The sequence below is a fragment of the Elaeis guineensis genome, chromosome 15, assembly GCF_000442705.2.
Source record: "Elaeis guineensis isolate ETL-2024a chromosome 15, EG11, whole genome shotgun sequence".
Taxonomy (NCBI): Eukaryota; Viridiplantae; Streptophyta; class Magnoliopsida; order Arecales; family Arecaceae; genus Elaeis; species Elaeis guineensis.
In genome coordinates this window covers 14,503,515-14,522,705 of record NC_026007.2, presented here as the reverse complement: position 1 = coordinate 14,522,705, position 19,191 = coordinate 14,503,515, and positions in this window count along the sequence as shown.

Genomic DNA, 19,191 nt, shown 5'->3' with positions numbered 1-19,191 from the left:
GGCCAATTCAGTGAACTCATTTTCTAATGAGCATTCATATCTTTGTATTAGTGTCGCCACATAAGTGGTTGTGAGATCAACCACCCTTATCATTGAGTATATGTAGGATATATTAGTTTTATTGGTATTATTGATCTCTAACTTAATGAACCAATGATTAAGAATATTTTAGATCAGGACTATCAAAGATTTAGATCTCACTGGTATAATCTCATCACAGCCCTAAAACCATTATCCAGACCTATGAAGTTCATTATAATCTTAAAACAATAATGAGATGCCACATATAATGAATCAAAAAATTTATTTTATTAATTAACAATATCAAGTACATGAGTTTGAAAGATAAAATATAAAAAAATATCCCATCACATCCCATATGTGATTGGCATGCAGGGCAAAATTCTTTCACTAAGAAAGGGGGGTCGCTTAATGGGTTTTAGTTTAACTTGAGAGGTATTGAAAATAGCCGTCCTACTCATGGGAAGAGTGGATCCGTAGGCTTGAGGGACTGTCCCAATGCCATACCTAGATCGAGTATGGCTTCGATGATAGTCTCATGATATTTATGTAGAGCATGTGCTTTCAAGAGGGATGGCAAACAAGCCGCATGATTGTTTTTTGTTGCGGACCGCGGTCTTCACCATTTGGAGACCTCATCTTTGGAACCTTCGATGGCCTACTGGTACTGGCTTTATCCATTGCTGTCGGTGACGTGCTGCTTCCTGACTGGATTGGTGAGGGCTACATGGGCAGTGAGTAGAGAAACCACCACACTAATAATAAAATAGTGCAAATACTAGCTCCCTTTTTTTTTCTTATTTTTCTTCATATTTGTATAATCACCTTTGCCGCGATGTTTTACCTTGCAATCATCATACATACAATGTTTAAACTATGGTAGAACTTACGTTGCATACGTCTGATTTATTATAGTTTCATTTTTTGATTGTATTTGGTTGTTTTGTGCTAGTTAAGTTGGGTTGGTGAAAATGCTCTCTGTCCAAAATCTTTCCATCATGAGCGCCTTCAGACTTCTAAAAGGATCTTCAGGCTTTATTCTCGTAGATTGTCCTATTTCAAGCTTAGGTTCGATTTTGCCTGATCCTTGGATGAGCCTTGACTTCCACTCTATTAGCAATGGTCTCGCAGATGCTTTTAGAGCTTGTTCTCTAGTTTAGTTTAGATTGTTCGCTCCCTCCCTCCGAGCCTTACTAGAATAATCCTAGGCATTCTTTGTTGGGTGTGGAGTAGCTGGGTTAGGAGTTCAGCGACTTCCACAGAGGTTAGATTCACAATCGATGGCCTTGAGACCGATTGTTATCGCTTGGGGTCAGGAGAACGATGCATCCTGATGCAATCTAAGATACGACCCTCTAGGGAGTAGCTCTCATCTTACTATCGAGTAAACGTGGGAGGCGCCTATGGAGAGTTGTGATACAATCACAACCCAACAAATATGTAAATAGCAGAGCTTAGATCTTTGATAATATGGGCATTTGTAATGTCGTGGGAGCTTTCTGTATTCCCATCGAATGGATAGGGGCCTCGTATGTGCTTCTACCAAATAGTGGGGGTTTCTTTTGTATTCTTACTAAATAGATGGAGACTTTCTTTGCACTCCCACCGAAAAGGTGGGGACTTCCATTGTACTCCCACCGAATAGATGCGGGCTTCATTTGCACTCCCACCAAATAGGTGAGGGCTTTGCTTATACTCCCACTGAATAAGTGAAAACTTTCATTACACTCCCACCGAATAAGTAAGGGCTTAGCTTGCACTCCCATCGAATAGGTGGGGGCTTCCATTGCACTTCCATCGAATAGGTAGAGGCCTCACTATGAGAAGAGGATTGGATGGACTGGAGATCAACCTGACGAATGGGATGATTCAAAAAGAAAAGAAGGGAACACTTTTATTGACCAGATACATCATTTATAATTCATGCAAAGATTTTTTGAGTTCTAGGGGTGGGGCAGGAGTGTTCCATCCGGTTATTTTAGATGGTAGGTTCCAGGTCTAACGATCTCCTCCACTTGATAAGGACCTTCCCATCTAGGAGCCAACTTCCCATGTTCTGCAGGCTGAGAGATCTCGGTCTGATATAGGACTAGGTTGCCGACTCTGAATTCTTCATTCTTGAAATGAGAGTTATAATATCGGGCCATCTTTTGTTGGTAAGCTACCATCTGAACTCATACTTTTTTGTGGACTTCTTCCAGTAAATCTAGATTTGTCTGGAGATTTTTCGTATTGGCTTCGTCGCTATAATTCTCAACCCGAAATGATAGAAGTTCGATCTCCATCGGTATGATGGCCTCTATTCCAAAGGAAAGGCTGAATGGAGTCTCACCTGTTGGAGTCCTCTGGGTGGTTCTATACGCCCACAATATGCTATAGAGTTCATCAACCCTGGCTCCCTTAGCTCGATCGATCCTAACCTTTAGTCCCCGTAAAATAGTCCAATTGATGAGTTCGACCTCACCATCTACCTGTGGATGCCCTACGGATGTAAAATGTTGAGAGATGCTCCATCCTTGATAGAATTCAGCAAATTTTGATCCAAAAAATTATCATCCGTTATCTATAATCAACACTCATGAGAGGCCAAATCTACAAATGATGGACTTCCAAATGAAGTCTATTACCTTTGCCTCAATAATCCTGGCCAAAGGCTCGACACCCACCCATTTAGTGAAATAGTCAATTACCATGAGTAGAAACTTCCTTTATCTCGAAGCCAAAGAAAAAGGACCTAGGATGTCCATTCTATGGAAAAATTCAATGCAGGGGTAAAATGGTAATTTTAAAACTTTTTCAAAATTATTATTTTACAGCAAAAATTATTAATTAATCTAATTAATTAATAAAAATTTATCCTATACTAGGATCTAAATATGATATATAGCATGCATGTATTTAAATTTGAAATTCGAATTTGAACAGTAAACACTTTACTGTAATGTGTTCAGAACACAATACCTTTGTGCGGATAGTAGATCGTCGCAATCTGATCACCGTCAGGAGAGTCTGATCATTGTGATGCAGCCACACAGTATGTCTGGCCTCTGTGAATCATCCACATGAAGCTCCCGATCTGATCGACTCCTCACGAGTGCTAGCTCGTTGTAGAGTCCTTTCGACGGTCGATGCTGATCGAACTCCTTCGATCGATGTCTGTCGATTCTTTGGATACTCCAGATCGTCAGTAGACGTGCTTGAGAGGATGTTGAAGATCTCCCTAAAATTTGGTGGGCTCACGACACTCGTAGCTCACCTTCTCACTTCCCGAACTCCAGGCTGAAACCCTGAAGAACTCACTGAAACCCTACGCACTTTTTTTTTTCTTTTCTTTCTTTTTCTCTCGAAAGGATATAGACCTTCACCTTGCACACAAGGATTCCTCACGCCTAGATTTTTTCTTCAAATTTTTTTTTTCACATGCCCCACTCTTCTCTTCCTTTTAAAACAATGTCAAACATCTTATCCACGTGAGAGGATAAAGATGAGTAATTGCATATTTAAATTTAAATCAAATTTTGAATTTAAATAGAAACCAATTTATTCCTATCCACTAACGGTGTGAGAAGAGGAGGGCGTGGCTTAATTTGTGCATGAGTGATTTCATGAGAAATATTTTCTCGTGTAATAAATGGGGCATTAAAAGAGGATAAAGTCAAGGCGCTAAGATTGGTTGCTCATTCAAATTCAAATATTATTTTGAATTTAAATGGCCAACCAATCATCCTTATCCACTCATATGGCACATTAAAGTAGGGCGTGAGGAGGGCTTTACGTGAGGAAAAATTCATGAGAACTTCCTTCTCGTGAATTCAAAAGGGCGCAGTGGAAGTGAGGTGGCGCAGGGAGAATGGGTCAAGGTGGTTTCATTATTTAAACCAACCTAATTGAACCAAATAAGTTAGGCCCAATTAGACTAATTTAAACCCAACTAAATTAGGCTTAATTAGGCTCAATAAAATCCTAATCAAATCAAGAATTGATTAAGCCCAATCCCTGATCAAATCAGGAACCAAACCATCTCGACGATTAGGTCAACTCTTAACCTAATCGGATCAAACCCAACTGAATCCAATTCAATTGGACTTGATCCAAAAATAATTACTCAATCAAATTGAGTTAATTAGTGATCAAATCACTAATTAAACCTCTCATAAATATTGAGTCCAAATCCAATGGGTAATCGGGCATCAGAATTTATCGATATGTAACCCTGGTCAAAGAGTCCCAAACCAGTGGGACTCTTGACCCCAGTACCCAAAATATGTGGGACTCGTGATCAGAGAATCCTGATTCTCGATCACAGAGTCCCAGACACGTAGGACTCATAGTCCACGAGTATTAGGACTCTTCATCAGCCATCAGATCAGATAGGAACCTCTAATGTGTGTGACCCCGCAGGTTCGAACCTAAGTCGGTAGCACAGGAACCAATTCCTGTACTAATCGAAGTGACCATCTAGCAATGGTACCTGACGATCGGATAGGTCAAATAGTCGCAATCGCAACACTCAGAACCTACGTGAATATGGTTACTGTATAATTCATCCTTTTGACCTCTGTGTTTAGGATGACTCAGGGTTAAACTGTCAATCCTAATTAGATCATCAGAATCGTGCTCAACTCAAACAGTCCTGTGACTCCTCACAAGGACTACCCTGGTCAAAGTTTTACTAAATTGAAATATGACTGTACATAGCTCCTAAACTGGAGTGGTCAATCCCATCTTGACACACGCACTGACAAGTCAAGTACTTGACTACACCCAGTAGCCTTCCGTCACTGAATTAGAAATTCAGGTAGTCCAGTGCCTAAGTGCAGTGAGTTACTTGCAAGTCACCGTGGCGGTCTCAGGTCGGAGGGACATTTATACCCATATTCCATCGGAGCAAATCTTGACAGTAGAAATAGCTCCGGAGTCGGTCACATTCAGTGCAGATGTACCCTTACATCTCACCTGTATGCCATACCGGTGTCTCCACACTCATTGGTTAAGAGGACAACCAATCTATATGGCACACAATGACCTATGCTTGATAAACGTTGTCATCCTCGGTAACAACGTATCATTTGATCGCGAACAGATTTAAGGACTAAACGACAAATCCTCCTTTGTCGAGTCTAAATAGTCCTAAAGACTTCACCACAACATAGGAGTTCATTAGAAGATAAAATATTTTGTGATGAAAAATATCAAAATAATTTTTATTAATTCATAATTCATGTACATATACAAAAATGAGCACAACCGTCAACAGACTGACGATTAGCTTTGGGACACTATTCCCAACAATTTTCCACTTGGCCTAAAGCCAATCGGTGCAGTATCTAATACCCATCTTCGACTTGTAGTCGTCGAACTCCTTCACCGTAATGGCTTTAGTGAATGGGTCAGCCAGGTTCTCCTTTCCATCGATCTTCTGAAGGTCGACATCACCTCGATCCATAATTTCTCGGATAAGATGGTAGCGGTGCAGAATATGCTTCGTCCGCTGGTGGGCCTTGGGTTCCTTCGCCTGAGCAATGGCTCCAGAGCTATCACAGTAGAGCAGAACTGGACCAACAAGGGAGGGTGCTACTCTGAGCTCGGTGATGAATTTTCTCAGCCACACCGCTTCTTTGGCAGCATCTGATGCAGCGACATACTCCGTCTCGCAAACTAAATCAGCCACTGTGTGTTGCTTGGAACTCTTCCAACAGATAGCCCCACCATTAAGGGTAAAAATAAATTCCGACACACTTTTGTTGTCATCGTGATCAGACTGAAAACTAGAGTCTGTAAACCCTATAAGTCTCAAGTCTGATTCACCATAAACAAGCTATTGGTCCTTAGTATTTCTTAAATACTTCAGGATGGTTTTAACAACCTTCCAGTGATTCTTTCCTGGATCAGATTGGTATCTACTCACTACCCCTAGTGAGTATGCCACATCTGGTCGTGTACATGCCATGGCGTACATGATAGATCCCACTGCCGAAGCATATGGAGTCCTACCCATACGTTCTCTCTCTTGAGGTGTTGTCGGACAATCTCTCTTTAAGAGAGAAATTCCATGGCCTATCGGTAGATAGCCTTTCTTGAAATTCTCTATGCTAAATCTCTTCAGCATAGTATCTATGTACGTAGACTGGGATAAATCAAACAACCTTATAGATCTATCCCTATAGATCCTCATCCCTAGGATGTAGGAAGCTTCTCCCAGATCCTTCATGGAGAACTGTGATGACAGCCAAATTTTTATTCCCTGTAATGTAGGGATATCATTCCCCATTAAGAGAACGTCATCCACATACAATACAAGAAATACTACTACTGGACCATTAGCCCACTTATAAATGCAGGGCTCTTCTCCGTTCTTAACGAAGCCATACGTCTTGATCGTCCTATCAAAACGTATGTTCCAACTCCGGGATGCCTGCTTAAGTCTATAAATGGACCTCTGTAGTCTGCACACCTTAGACTCATCTGTGGATGTGAATTCTTTAGGTTGTATCATATACACCTCTTCATCCAGCTCTCTGTTTAGGAAAGGTGTCTTCACATCCATCTGTCAGATTTCATAATCCAGATGGGCAGCTATCGCAAGCATAATCTGAATGGATTTGAGCATTGCCACAAAAGAAAATGTCTCGTCATAGCCTATACCATAACGTTGACGATATCCCTTGGCAACCAGACAGGCTTTATAGGTTTTCACCTTTCCATTTGCGCCCCTCTTCCTCTTGAAGACCCACTTACACCCTATGGGTTTTACTCCTTCGGGTGGGTCAACCAATGTCCACACATCGTTGACCTTCATGGACTCCATTTCGGATTCCATGGCCTCTAGCCATTTCTCAGAGTCGGGTCTCTGCATTGCATCCATGTAGGTGATCAGATCCTCATCGTTTTCATCAAGTTCGATAGGATCATCGTCGCGGACCAAGAAACCATAGTATCTATCCGGTTGATGTGGTACTCTATCAGATCGCCTTAAGGGTGCTTGAACAATGGGCTTCGGATCTGATCTAATCAAATCCGGTTCAGATTCAGCAACTTGTGTCGGTTTTTTCATCTGTCGAACTTCATCAAGTTCGACCTTAGAGGCAACAGTCCCTTCACCAAGGAACTCTTTTTTCAAAAAGATTGCCTTAAGGCTGACAAACACTTTTTGCTCATCAGCTAGGTAGAAGTAATACCCTTTGGTCTCTTTTGGGTATCCTATAAAATTATACTTGTCAGACCTAGGTCCAAGCTTGTCCATAATTAAACGTTTAACATAAGCCAGACACCCCCAAACCCTAAGGTGCGAGAGTACTAGCTTACGTCCTATCCATATCTCATATGGCATTTTGGTTACAGACTTACTCGAAATCCTATTTAGAAGATAACAAGCCGATTCGAGCACATATCCCAAAGGGAGATCGGCAGACCAGCAAACCCCATCATGGATCGAACCATGTCCAACAAGGTCCGATTCCTCCTTTCAGGCACACCATTATGCTGTGGTGTTCCAGGAGGTGTCCACTGAGAGAGAATCCTATTCTCTCCAAGATATGTCAGAAAATCATTGAAAAGGTATTCACCTCCTCGATCAGATCGAAGAGTTTTAATATACTTTTCAGTTTATTTTTCTACCTCATTTCGGAATAGTTTGAACATTTCAAACGACTCCGACTTATGCTTCATTAAATAGACATACCCATACCTCGATAGGTCATCTGTGAAAGTTATGAAGTAGAAATATCCACCTCTTGCACTTGAGCTCATGGGTCCACATACATCAGAATGTACCAGAGCCAAGAGTTCACTGGCTCGCTCACCTTTTTCAGTAAAAGGTGACTTGGTCATTTTACCAAGAAGACAGGACTCACAGGTTGGAAGTGATTTATAATCACCTACTTCAAGAATTTCTTCTTGAGCCAACCTGTTTATCCTGTTCTTATTGATATGACCTAACCTACAGTACCAAAGGTAGACTTCTGACACATTATCTATTCTAGGGCATTTACCGGAGGTTTGAACCACATTAACAGGTTGTGATAGAAAATAAATTCCATTATTAAGTTATCCAACAAATATTGTAACACCATTCAAAATGATATTGCAAATATTTTTTTTATTAAAAATTGATAACCGTTCATGGCCAAAAGGCCTACAAAAATAATATTTAATAAAAAGCTTGGACAATAGTGACATTCACTCAGAATTATATTTTGAGAATTGATTACAAGGTTCATGATTCCTAATGCTAGAATTGAAACTTTGCTTCCATCTCCAACGTTCAGGAATCTCTCGCCTTCATCAAATCTCCTACTGACCTGCAGACCCTGCATCGAATTGCAAATATGATAAGGGCTTCCGGTATCCAATACCTAGGCAGTAGTATCACAAATGGAAAAGTTACAAGGTGTTATCATATAAGTATCTTGCTTCTTCTTCGGCCTGTTCGGATCCAATGAGGCAATGTATAGAGGACAGTTCCTCTTTCAGTGCCCCTGCTTCTTGCAAAAGAAGTACTCCGCCTGGCTCTGGTCGGGCTTGCGCTTCTTGGTCTGACCCTGTGCAGACATCCCAGCATGCAGCTGCACCTTCTTATTCTTCTTCTTCTTGTTCTTCTTCCCTTTCTTAAAGGGTCGATGACCAGAAGAAGACTCTCCCACAATATTTACCGACTCCTTATGGAGCTGGTGGTCCTTCTCAAAGTTCTGCAGCAATCCCAATAAGCCGTGGTAGTTCACTGCAGGCTTTGTCATTCGAAAATGAGTAAGGAAGGGAAGGTAGGACTTGGACAGAGAATTAAGGATCGCATCCTTACCGAGCTGCTCGTGCAGGGAAAAGCTCAGTTTACTTAGGCGCTCAATCATTTCGATCATGTACAGTACATGATCAGTGACTGAGGCTCCATCCCTCATCCGAGCATTGAAAATGGCACAACTAGTTTTGTGCCTTTCAACATCGTCAGGCATGCCAAAGGAGTCGTTCAACATTTGAAGCATCTCCTGTGGTTAGGCGTTCTCGAACCTGCAGCTGAACTCATCATTCATTGCCACCAGCATAATGCACCGAACGGTGGTGCGATCGTTGAGACACTTCTGGTAAGTATCTCGGACTACCCCTCTAGCATTCGGGGTTGGCTCCTCAGGTGTCGGATCCGTTACTACATAAAGGATCTGCTCATGCTCAAGGATGATTTTTAATTTTCGATACCAGCTATCGAAATTAGATCCCATGAGCTTGTCATTATCTAATAATGACCGGAGCGATAGGGTAGTGGCCATAACTGCATAGAGAAAAATCAGACCTATATTAGTACATAAATTATTAATACTAAAGACTTGGACTTTAGTCTAAAGTTTCTCCCAGTATTTTTATGAATTGGTAGCCTCAACCTCCAATTTAAGAAATTACTTTAATTCCTTAGTGGGTACTAGAATCCACACAGACTACACACGAGTCCAACTTTGGTTGGTCAACCCATGTGCATCTATGGGTAGGTTCATAACCAGTTGTTTCTCTAAACAACTTCTAATAATTGATTTTGCCGCATAACCTAATTAGTAGGCTTTGACCTCCACTGAAAAGATCTGGTTAGGTCCAACCATTAACATGATTTGATTTGGTGAATTGGACCAATAAATGATCAAGTCCGACTTTGACCGGCCAACCTGACCGCCATCAGAAAGACTCAAACCAAATTATCATATTATGAATGATAATTCCATTAGTCAATAAGCACCAGGTCTTTGGGCCTCCAATGATTATTAAACTAATGGACTCATTATCACTCACTTAATGGGAGGCTATGATTTAGTTATCAATATAACTTAATCATTTTTAGGGACCTAATAATTTTTGAAGATTTTATTAAAGAATCGAAGAGAAGAAAATATCCAGCCAACAATTTCAATCCTCCCACTGACTTCACCAAGTCAGATTAAAAAAAGATTTAATTAAAGCCGGCATTAGGAGCACCTAAATCAGTCACACTGATTTACCTAATGACATGGGTGAGCCCTAATCACCAAGTGATCTAATCAAAACCTAATTCACCAGGTTGGCCAGGTAAGTGAGATCAATGGTGGGGATAAGCCATTAACTTGTCAGAGATCGAATCACTGCAAGTAGCTCCTGCTTAAAAACCACTGGTCAAACTGCCAAACTTACCTTAGACACCAACCGGTTCATTAGTTTTAATTTGATCAACTTAGTAAATAGGGTTCCACCGCATAGCCATGAATTAAGTCCATCTTGGTCTAGTTAAAGACATGGACCCATTCAACTACAACTATTGGAGTTGAGTTTAGAGTATCTTTGACCTAATCTAATTCAACTTTTGATTAGATTTGATCAATTACTCTAATTTAGTCCATTTCTTTAAGCTAACCTTAGGTCTAACCCAATTATGGAACTAATCCATCTAGCCCATTGACCCACAAGTTTATGCAATTGTCTTAGGTCTTAATTCACAATTCTAGACCTACTAGACAACACTTAATTCTTTTAATTAAGTATTTGGGCTGATAGGTCAGGGTTTGGTATTTCAAAAATAATTTTCAAATTTGAAAGGTTTTATTTTTTGTTCACCAAATATGTTGACTCATTTCACAAATAGATCAGCACATTTCATAAATAGCAATCCTATTGCTAATTACATAACAGAAAATAACTTAATCAAAAAAAAAATCATGAATATTCTTTTAGATCTAATCTAACACATTCATGATAAATTTCATAATTGAACCTTTACAATTAATTTCTTTCGCTGCTTCATCTGCATGGGATATAATTACAGCGGCACCCCTACCGCCAAGGAGACCCCATCGAATGGGAAGATAGGGCCTTTAAACCCTACTTTTCTCCTATGACCGGACGGCCATGGCAACCAACCCAATTCGATTACTTGCTACTTGGATCAAGTATATCTTAATATACCAATTTCAAAATTTAAATTTCAAATTTCAAATTTTAAATTTTAAATTTTGAATTTTAAATTTCAAACAAATTTCAAATTTTTGAATTTCAAATTTTGAATTTCAAATTTTAAATTTGAAATTTGAAATTTCAACCAAATTTCAAGTTTTGAATTTCAAATTTTTGAATTTTGAATTTCTAATTTCAAATTTGAAAATTCAAATTTCAAATTTTGAATTTCAAATTTTTGAATTTTGAATTTCGAACAACTTTCAAAATTCAAATTTTGAATTTTGAATTTTAAATTTCAAATTGTAAACTTTTAGATTACAACTTAATCTATGCATGCAAATATATATATCATATCTAAGAACCTGCTCTGATACTATTTGTGGGAAAATTCAGTGCAAGGGTAAAATGGTAATTTTAAAACTTTTTTAAAATCACTATTTTACAGTGAAAATTATTAATTAGTCTAATTAATTAATAAAAATTTATCCTCGTTAGGATCTAAATATGATATATAGTATGCATGCATTTAAATTTGAAATTCAAATTTGAACAGTAAACACTTTACTGTAATGTGTTCAGAACATAATACCTTTGTGCGGGTAGTAGATCGCCGTAATCTGATTACCGTCGGGAGAGTCTGATCATCGTGATGCAGCCACACAGTGTGTCTGACCTCTGCAGATCGTTCACACGAAGCTTCCGGTCTGATCGACTCTTCACGAGTGCTAGCTCGTTGTAGAGTCCTTTCGACGGTCGATGCTGATCGAACTCTTTTGATCGATGTCTGTCGATTCTTCGGATGCTCCAGATCGTCAGTAGACGTGCTTGAGAGGATGTTGAAGATCTTCCTAAAATTTGGTGGGCTCACGACACTCGTAGCTCACCTTCTCACTTCCCGAACTCCAGGCTGAAACCTTGAAAAACTCACTGAAACCCTGCGCATATTTTTTTTCTTTTCTTTCTTTTTCTCTCGGAAGGATATAGACCTTCACCTTGCACACAAGGATTCCTCACGCCCAGATTTTTTCTCCAAAATTTTTTTTCACACGCCCCACTCTTCTCTTCCTTTTAAAACAATGTTAAACATCTTATCCACGTGAGAGGATAAAGATGAGTAATTGCATATTTGAATTCAAATCAAACTTTGAATTCAAATGGAAATCAATTTATTCCTATCCACTAAGGGCATGAGAAGAGGAGGGCGTGGCTTAATTTGTGCATGAGTGATTTCATGAGAAATATTTTCTCGTGTAATAAACAGGACGTTAAAAGAGGATAAGGTCAAGGCGCTAAGATTGGTTGCTCATTCAAATTCAAACTTTGTTTTGAATTTGAATGGCCAACCAATCATCCTTATCCACTCATATGGTGTATTAAAGTAGGACGTGAGGAGGGCTTTGCGTGAAAAAAAATTTATGAGAACTTCCTTCTCGTGAATTCAAAAGGGCACAGTCGAAGTGAGGTGGCGCAGGGAGAATGGGTCAAGGTGGTTTCATTATTTAAACAAACCTAATTGAACCAAATAAGTTAGGCCCAATTAGACTAATTTAAACCCAACTAAATTAGGCTTAATTAGGCTCAATAAAATTTTAATCAAATCAGAAATTGATTAAGCCCAACCCCTGATCAAATCAGGAACCAAACCATCTCGATGATTAGGTCAACTCTTAACCTAATCGGGTCAAACCCAACTGAATCCAATTCAATTGGACTTGATCCAAAAATAATTACTCAATCAAATTGAATTAATTAGCGATCAAATCACTAATTAAACCTCTCATAAATATTGAGTCCAAATCCAATGGATAATCGGGCATCAGAATTCATCGATATGTAACCCTGATCGAAGAGTCCCAAACCAGTGGGACTCTTGACCCCGGTACCCAAAATGTGTGGAACTCGTGATCAGAGAATCCTGATTCTCGATCACAGAGTCTCAGACACATAGGACTCATAGTCCACGAGTATTATGACTCTTTATCAGCTATCAGATCAGATAGAAACCTCTAATATGTGTGACCCCGCAGGTTCGAACCTAAGTCGGTAGCACAGGAACTAATTCCTGTACTAATCGAAGTGACCATCTAGCAATGGTATCCGATGACCGGATAGGTCGAATAATCACAATCGCAACACTCAAAACCTACATGAATATGGTTACTATATAATTCATCCTTTTGACCTTTGTGTTTAGGATGACTCAGGGTTAAACTGTCAACCCTGATTAGATCATCCGAATCGTGCTCAACTCAAACAGTCCTGTGACTCCTCACAAAGACTACCCTGACCAAAGTTTTGCTAAATTAAAACATGACTGTACACAGCTCCTAAATTGGAGTGGTCAATCCCATCTTGACACACACACCGACAAGTCAAGTACTTGACTACACCCAGCAGCCTTCCATCACTGAATTAGAAATTCAGGTAGTCCAGTGCCTAAGTGCAGTGAGTTGCTTGCAAGTCACCATGGCGGTCTCTGGTCGGAGGGACATTTATACCCATATTCCATCGGAGCAAATCTTGACAGCAGAAATAGCTCCGGAGTCGGTCACGTTCAGTGTAGATGTACCCTTACATCTCACCTGTATGCCATACCAGTGTCTCCACACTCATTGGTTAAGAGGATAACCAACCTATATGGCACACAATGACCTATGCTTGATAAACGTTATCGTCCTTGATAACAACGTATCATTTGGTCGCGAACAGATTTAAGGACTAAACGATAAATCCTCCTTTATCGTATCTAAATAGTCCTAAGGACTTCACCACAACATAGGAGTTCATTAGAAGATGAAACATTTTGTGATGAAAAATATCAAAATAATTTTTATTAATTCATAATTCATGTACATATATAAAAATGAGCACAACCGTCAACAGGCTGACGATTGGCTTTGGGACACTATTCCCAACACATTCCCCATTGCATGAAGGGCCAAGGAGCTGTAATCGGGGTCAATGGGATGGCTGGCTGGTGCTGAACATTGACAATCTTTTGACACCGATCACAGCGCTTGACGAAGTCGATGACATCATCCTGCATTTTGGGCCAATAATCCCTTGTCGTAGTAATCTATAAGCCAATGACTTTCTGGCCACGTGGCTCCTTCATATCCCCTCATGTACCTTCCGAAGAGCATAATCTACCTCAAAGGGGGTGGAGGCATAGGAGGAGCGATAAAGAAAGAGATCGTCAATAAAGTTTGCCTTCATGGAGGATATAATGAGAAATCTGGTGCCTAATTTTTTTGGCTTCCTTTGAGTCAGTTGGCAAAATTCCATCCTTCAGGAAGCGAACAAAAGGATTGATCCAGCTGGGTTCTTCTTCCATTTGCAGAACATAGGTTGAGTCTTCGAGGCTTGGTATTTCCAATATTTCGAAGAATGTGTGTTTAAGGAGATCGTCCAGTGCAGAGGCGACTAATTTGGAGAGTAGATCGGCCCTTGAATTCTCCACTTGAGGTACCTATTGAACTTCTAAATCAGAGAATGTGGATGTGAGACTCTTTACCTTCAAGAGATATTTTTTCATATTTTTCTCTCGTGCTTCATATTCCCCTTTGACTTGCCCGACCACCAATTGTGATTCAGTGTAAATTCTCAACTTTTTGATTTCTAGCTCCTATGCAATTCTTAATCCAACCAAGAGGGCTTCATATTCAACTTTATTGTTTGTCATGAAAAAATTAAAAGATAAGGCATACTCCACAACAAATCCGTCTGATCTTGAAACCAGTAGGCCCACACCAGACCTAGTAGAACTGGCCGATCCATCTACATTCATGATCCAAAATTCTAATTTATGGGGTAGGTTCAAATCAGATGTTTCGATTCCTCTGACTGCTTCCAGCTCCGTTAGGTCTTCAGAAATAGTACATTCTACAATAAAATCAGCCAAGGCTTGTGCTTTAATAGAGGATCGAGGTCTGAATTTCACCACGAATTCTGTGAGTTCGATCGTCCATTTTGCCAATCGTTCTAAAGTGTCTGGTCGATGTAAGACTACCTTTAAGGGTTGGTCAGTCATGATCACGACTGGATGTACCTGAAAATAGGATCGAAGTCTTCAGGTAAAAATAATAAGGGTGAAGATGAGTTTCTCCATTTTAATATACTGAATCTCCACATCATGGAGGGTTCAGCTAACATAATAGATGAGCTTTTGTATTTTTTCTTATTTTAGAACCAAAATAGAGCTCACGATGATGGATGATATTGCTAGGTATAAATAGAGTTCTTCACCCGTCCTTGGTTTACTAAGGAGTGGTGGAGAAGCCAAGTAGCTTTTCAGCTCTTTAAACGCACGATTGCATTGCAGGATCCACAAAAAGTCCTTAGGCTATCTCAAAATCTTGGAGAATGGGAGGCATCGTTCAGCTGATTTGGACACACATCGGTTGAGTGCTACTACCTGTTCGATGAGACTTTGGACCTCTTTTACGATTTTTGGAGGACTCATATCCTAGATGGCTTTGATCTTCTTTAGATTGGCCTCCACACCCCGACTTGACACCAGAAATCCTAAGAATTTTTCTGAGGTTATGCCGAAGGTGCACTTTGTCGGATTCAACTTCATCTGATATTTTCGAAGTGTGGCGAAGGTCTCTTTTAGGTCGTCCATGTGGCAGCACGAAGTCTTGCTTTTGATAAGCATATCATCTACGTAGATCTCCATATTTCAATCAATTTGATGTTCAAATATGTTGTTTACCAGGCGCTGAGAAGTAGCACCTTCATTTTTTAGGTTGAAAGGCATAACCCTATAGCAAAAGAGACCTCGATCAGTAATAAAGGTGATTTTCTCATAATTTTCAGGTGCCATCTGGATTTGATTGTATCTTGAGAAAGCATCCATGAAGGTGAGGAGTTCATACTCCGAAGTAGCATCTACCAACTGATCAATTGAAGACAGAGGATAGCTATCATTTGGACATGCTTTATTTAGATCTATAAAATCTATACAGATTCGCCATTTGTCATTCGTCTTTTTTACTAAGACAATATTAGCAATCCAATCAGGATAAGTTACTTTCTGAATAAAATTGATTTTAAGCAACTTTTTCACCTCTTCGGCCATTGCTCTTTGTCATTCGGAGGTGAAATTTCTTCTCTTCTGCTTGTTTGGCCGATAAGTGGGCTTGACACTTAGCCAATGCATCATTACCATGGGATCGATCTCGGGCACGTCTGCAGGAGTCTAGGCAAAAACATAAGTATTTTCCTGTAAAAAAGAAACAAGTTGTTGTCTTACTTTCGAGTCCAGTTTGGATCCGATTCGCGCCATGTGTCCCTGGTTTCCATCATTTAATGGGATTGCATCCAGATCTTCTATCAGCTCCCTGCGTTCTTCCATCAGGCCATCGCGAGTGTCTAGCCCATCAATAGGATAAGCTTTATATTGTCTGGCATCTCGAAACAAAATGGTATAGCATTGGCGCACCAAAATCTGATCCCTCCGGACCTCACCAACCCCCTTAGGGTTAGGAATTTCATTTTGAGGTGATAAGTGGATACCATCGCTCGAAGGGCATTGAGGCCTGGGCACCCAATGATAGCACTATATGTAGAGGACACTCGTACCACCAAGAAATCCACCTGAGCCATCGATCGTCGAGGGGTTCGACCAGTAATTATGGGTAACATGACAACCCGTACAATGGGTATAGCGTCGTCTGTGAACCCTACCAAGGGGCCATCCGATCATCCTAGATGCTCAAGGGATATTCTCATTTTAAGAAAAGCATTGTAAAACAATACATCTGTTGAGCTTCTATTATCTATCAAAACATGGTGTACATCATATTTTTTTATATTCAGAGTTACAACTATCACATCTTTATGCAGATATAAAACTCCTTGAGTGTCTTCTTCAGTAAAGATCATGGACTCCTCAATTCTTGGCCTTTTGGATGATCTGGCTTCCTTTTCGATCCAGGGCTAATGCCCTCCTTCTATTACATTGATGATCCTTACTGGAGGTCAGTCTTTCGAAAGTTGTTGCCGCTGCTCAGATTATGGGGGATCTCTTCGACGCTCACTTTGCTCAGTGTGGCATCTAATGAATCGATCCAACCACCCATGACATATGAGTTCTTCAATCTCGTCGCGAAGCTGGATACAGTTTTCAATGTCATGGCCATAGGCATAATGGTAAAGATAGTACTTGTTTGCATTTCAATGCATTGGGTTCCCCTCAATCTTTGGGGTTGTGGGATCTGACCCTGAATCTCCATGAAGACCTGCATTCGGGGAACACTAAGGGGAGTATAATTAGTGGATTTCCTAGGTGGAGATAGACGCCGCTTCTCCATCAGGTTTCTTTGCTGCGCCCCTTTGAGGGCATTCGAGATCGCTGGTGCCTTGGAGGAGATCAGGCTTGTCAAAATTTTTCTTTTGGATTTCTTATGGCGAAGGCTTCTCAGGCTCTTCTTTTCTTTGTTCTCCAAGAATTACTCCAGGGTTGGGTTCACCCTTGAGAGCCTCATCAATCCAGGCATACTTCTCCATCTTGGTTAACATCTCCATAAAATCACGATGGTAGGACTTCTCCAAAGAGTATCAAAGACCATTTTTCAAAAGTCCGCCCTTCAAGGTGGCCATTGCGACTAACTGATCCAGGTCATGCACTTCCAAAATGATCGCATTAAAACGGCCAAGGTAAGATCAGAGAGACTCCCCTTCCTTTTGCTTTATATTGATGGGGAGTCAGACCCCTCCTTTGCCTCCTATTGCTGATGAAATGGGCCACAAAAAGACGACCCATTAGATCGAATGAGAAAATTGTTTGCAGTTTCAAGCTGGAGTATCAGTGTCGAGCCACATCCTTCAAAGTGGAGAGAAAGACCCTGCAGAGGGTGGCATCAGTGACTCCATGAAGAAGCATTACCGCTCTAAAGTTTTTCAAGTGGTCCACAGGGTCAACCAATCCATCATAACTTTCCAACTGGGACATCTTAAAATTGGGAGGGAGCGGCTGATGCATAATTTCAATATTGAAAGGGGGATTAACGTTATACCCATCATCCCTAATTGAGGCCCGATTTTGCAAAGCCTCAATCATTTGTTTTACATCTTGAAGATCATGCTCAATCTCTACGTCTCTGATGGTATATGCCCTAAAAGGAGGAGAATAGGTATGACCCGAAGCAGAGTCGTACTCTGAGTGAAGACTCCGAAACCACCATGCACCATGCTCCAACTCTTTTAGGCAACTCTGGTGAGTCTGTCTTTGTGGGGGAACTTGAGGATGCTCGGTTAAAAATATGGCAGATGGTAGAGGGTTATTCTGTTGCATCACTTAGACTGTTGCGGTTAGATCTCGAACTTGCTGAACTAGAGGTTGAACTGGTCCATGCTGACAATCGCTCCAGAAAGCGGAGCGACCGACAGTGGATTATCCAATGACGGTGCCGGAGCTTGCTGGTTGGGAGAATTATCTACAGATTGAGAAACAGCAATATTTGACCAATGAGAAGATGCTTCTTTACGTGGTGCTATGGTAGTTAAATAGCTTTCTTTTCTCCTTCTCAAAGATGGCCTGACCCTTCTTCTAGCACCAATCTGTTGCGAAAGATTTTCGACCACGTACGAATATGGCTGGAGTAAGTTAAGGACCACCGAAGTGTTCCTGTAAAACAAATCCCGATCGAAGTTGGCTCCAGCGACGACTCTCCGACAGTCAAGTCAGGAATCTGACACAATAAAGGAGAGAAAATTGTAGGAGAGCACAGAGTGCATGGAGCACACATGGGGTGTACCCGAGAGTCTTTTTTTATCTCTATTTATAGGGAGATTAGTAATGATGAATCATACAGATTTCATCACGTGTGTTGTTGATAGGTTGATTCTTATCTGACGTATTGCCGGCAAGAAAAGAGATATGACTTGGGTTGAATAGACGTATGAATGGCGAGTGAGATGATGGTAATATGTCCTGATTTGATGTACTTTAACCAAAAGTCACAAGTGACCTTTCAACTTGCCTTCAAGAGAATTAACTGATGTTCGATGTCCGATCCCTCTTCTAATGCCGAAGTTCGGGAACTACCAGAGGTCCATTATTTAAGAAAATCGGTTAGAGTGGAACTGGCCATCTCATTCGGGTTCGCCAACCCATAGGCTAACAAAGATCGAGTTTGACGATAGGGGCACGGGCATCGAATAGTTCACTACAGAATTCTATTCGAAGGGTCAATACAGTAGGGGCCAGTCTTCTGAGAAAAGTAAGTTGTAATAATAGTAAAGGATCCTTGGTCTAATTAG